Source organism: Nansenia antarctica (assembly GCF_963989245.1).
Source record: "Nansenia antarctica genome assembly, chromosome: 1".
In the NCBI taxonomy this organism is placed as follows: Eukaryota; Metazoa; Chordata; class Actinopteri; order Argentiniformes; family Microstomatidae; genus Nansenia; species Nansenia antarctica.
This window is the reverse complement of record NC_137674.1, coordinates 22799316-22802984: the sequence shown is the minus strand read 5'-3', so window position 1 is coordinate 22802984 and position 3669 is coordinate 22799316.

The following is a 3669-nucleotide window of genomic DNA, read 5'->3' as shown; positions in this document are numbered from 1 at the left end:
AACCACAACAGTTCGTGAGCTTAGAATGATAAGGTTCTATCTCCGTTTAGGGTAGTTCAGAGATATTGAGCGTCAACGTTTTTACATTCCATTATGTTTTGTGAGATGGAACCTTTGTATTTTATTAATTACTAACTAAACAATGTCAACATTTTAAAAATAACACCACACAGGCATTAATAAACACCTAATGGATCAGATTATGTAAAAAACTAAATTTTGACAAAAACGGAGATAGAACCTTATAATTCTAAACTCACGTGTTGCCTCGCCACCAAAGGCTGATTGAGGTTGCGCACAATAGCAGAGGGAGGGGTGAGGTAGCGGTTATGAGCAGAAGGAGATGTCAGCTAATGATCGCAAGGCCGGCAGCTCGTCGATGGCAGACTCCTGGCCTAGAGCATAAAATACCAAATTCCAACTTCCAACAAATTCCAAATTTTCGCCCTCTTTTTCTTTTTTAATTTGGACAATTGAAGCAACAGCTGTTCCACGGACAGACGGACAGATGTTGGCTACTCCTTTGTTATTTCTTTATCAGTTAATCAGGTAAAAGGTTTGAGAAACGCCAGATTTCTTTGCCAAAAAACATCTTAGACTTTGACTTTTTTGGCCAAAAAAACATCTTAAAAAGCTAGGCCCGGTTCTGGAACAGCATTCTTCAGACAGATGAAACTAAGATCAACCTGTACCAGAATGATGGGAAGAAAAAGACAAAAGCAGACCGATGAATTCTGAAGTGTTTAGGGATATTCTGTCTGCTCAGATTCAGACAAATTCAGCATAGTTGATTGGACGGCGCTTCACAGTTCAGATGGACAATGACCCAAAACATACTGCACAAGCAACCCAGGAGGTTTTTAAGGCAAAGAAGTGGAATGTTCTGCAATGGCCGAGTCAATCACCTGATCTCAACCCGATCAAGCATGCCTTTCACTTGCTGAAGACAAAACTAGGCAGAAAGACCCACGAACAAACAACAACAACAACAACAACAACAACAACTGAAGACTGCTGCAGTAAAGGCCTGGCAAAGCATCACAAAGGAGGAAACCCAGCATTTGGTGATGTCCATGGGTTCCAGACTTCAGGCAGTCTACATATACACCCCATCAGTGGCGGACTCAGGCTGTTTGAAGGGCAGGGGGGGCGAAAAGAAAAAAAGGGCACCTACTGCACAACATGGGACCCCATCAGTGCACATGGTCAAGTTTAGACCATTGGAAGGGCAGCCAATAGGGCACATCCTCTAATTCTGCCACTCAAAAGGGCACTTTAGTGTGACGTTTTTCAACTGTGGGGGCACATGGTCAAGTTTAGACCATTGGAGGGGCACCAATAGGGCACGTCCTCTCATTTTCGCCACTCAAAAGGGCATTTTTGCCACTCAAAAGGGAAGCAAGACGTTTTTCAACTGTGGGGGCACCAGGAGGGGCGGTCGCCCCCCCCCTGCCCCCCTCTTGAGTCCGCCAGTGGTGTAGAGAGGCAGGTCTCAACTGTTCCCCAGCAACATCGATCAGCGTCAGAGACCAGCGTGACAGGCTGGTGTAGTTGAGCTGTCTCTCCCTGAGACAAGACACAACTTATTTATATTCACAACCTGCATATGCCTGTAGTTGAGCTGTCTCTCCCTGTGACGAGACACAACTTATTTATATTCACACCCTGCATATGCCTGTTCCCAGGGCCGAGGAGCACGACTGTATAAACATTGTTTGGATGTTTCAACTATCCACACTTCCTCGATTTCCTGATGAACCTCATACCTCAAACCTACTTAGCACAAAGCATCGTAAATTGTCAAGCGAACACTTTACGGAAACACCGTCGGTCTATGCCGGTAAAGGAACAAAAACAACTTCCTTCACTGGAAGCCAGCCTGTTATGAATGAATGAATGAATGAATGGATGGATGGATGAATGGATGAATGGATGAATGGATGAATGAATGAATGAATGCACAGTGGAAGTCACCTGACAGACACCTGTGTGTGTGTGTGTGTGTGTGTGTGTGTGTGTGTGTGTGTGTGTTTTAGCAGGTGTGCTGTGGCCAGGGCATGGCATAATAGCACACCTGTGCCACCCTCAAACGGGCAGCAGTACCAGGGAGGGAGGGGGGGGGGGGGTAACGTGAGCCCATCTGGGGGGGGCTATGGGACCAGGTACCCATAAAGAGAGGGCCGAGGGTGAGGTGGGAGCTCTTAAATGATGCACGACGCTATACTGTAACACAGCTCTGTGTCTCCTGCTCCCTAGTCCCAGAGAGGGAGGGTGTTTGACAAGGACACCCGAGTAAGCTGACACCCCCCCCCCCCCCCCCCTCCCTCCCCTCCCTCTCTCGGACCCTGACCCTTGACCCACTGAACCCTCCGCGCACGCTCGGGGCCTGTATAGACAGGGAGCCATGGCAACAGCGGAGCTCTCAGTCCATCTGGAGCTTCTGCGGTACGTTCCACACACACACACTTAATCACTTTAGATAACTCATTATCATAATAACTCATTATCATAATAAGTCATTAGAGTGACTCAGATTCGGATTCAAGATTCAATTTAATTGTCATTGGCAGAGTACAAAAGTACAAAGACAGCGAAACGCATTCGGCATAATAACTCATTATGATAATAGGGCTAACTCGTTCTGATGAACCGTTCTTGTGGACTTTTAACTTCATGTATATCCATATAACTTTCTGATAAAAGAAGAGAGATTCATGCTGACAGGGGAGAGGTGTTGCTTTCTTAAATACTTCATACTAAAAGGCATCTTAAAATACTACAATGATCTATGCATGACTGTGGGAGAGGTGTGACACTCTGGCAGGATTTTTAAAAAAAATTCTGATTAAAACCATTATAACCAAGGTCTCACAAGCCTCACCAGACTACTTTCAACTTTTCTCTCTCTCTCTCTCTCTCTCTCTCTCTCTCTCTCTCTCTCTCTCTCTCTCTCTCTCTCTCTCTCTCTCTCTCTCTCTCTCTCTCTCTCCCTCTCTCTCTCCCTCTCCCTCTCCCTCTCTCTCCCTGTCTCTCTCTCTGTCTCTGTCTCTCTCCCTCTCTCTCTCTCCATCTCTCTCCCTCTCTCTCCCCCTCTCTCTCTCCCTCTCCCTCTCTCTCCCTCTCTCTCCCTCTCTCTCTCTCTCTCTCTCTCTCTCCCTCTCCCTCTGTCCCCCTCTCTCTCTCCCCCTCTCTCTCTCTCCCTCTCCCCCTCTCTCTCTCCCCCTCTCTCTCTCCCCCTCTCTATCTCCCTCCCTCTCTCTCCCCCTCTCTCTCCCCCTCTCCCTCTCTCTCTCCCCCTCTCTCCTCCTTTTCAGTCATAAACTCAGTTTAGATCCAGGTACACATCAGTACACATTAGTATGTACCTTTAATGCTGCTAGCTAACCCACGCGGCTCGCTAACGCTAACGCTAACCCCTTCAGCGGTGCTGCTCTGGAGTGGCTCTTTAGCTGCAATTGATTAAAGTGACATTCAGCGTCTACTGTAAAGGTTAGAGGAGGAACCCTTCTCTGTGCTGGGAGGTGTGGCGGTGTGACGCCTACCTCCGCCCCCCTCACACCCTGCTTTGAAGGACCCGTTTGAAGGCAGTGGGAGGGGGGGTGGGGGGGGAGGAGGGGAGGAGATGAAAGCACAAACGCAGAGTGGGCACCGCAGAAACAAACCATCCCT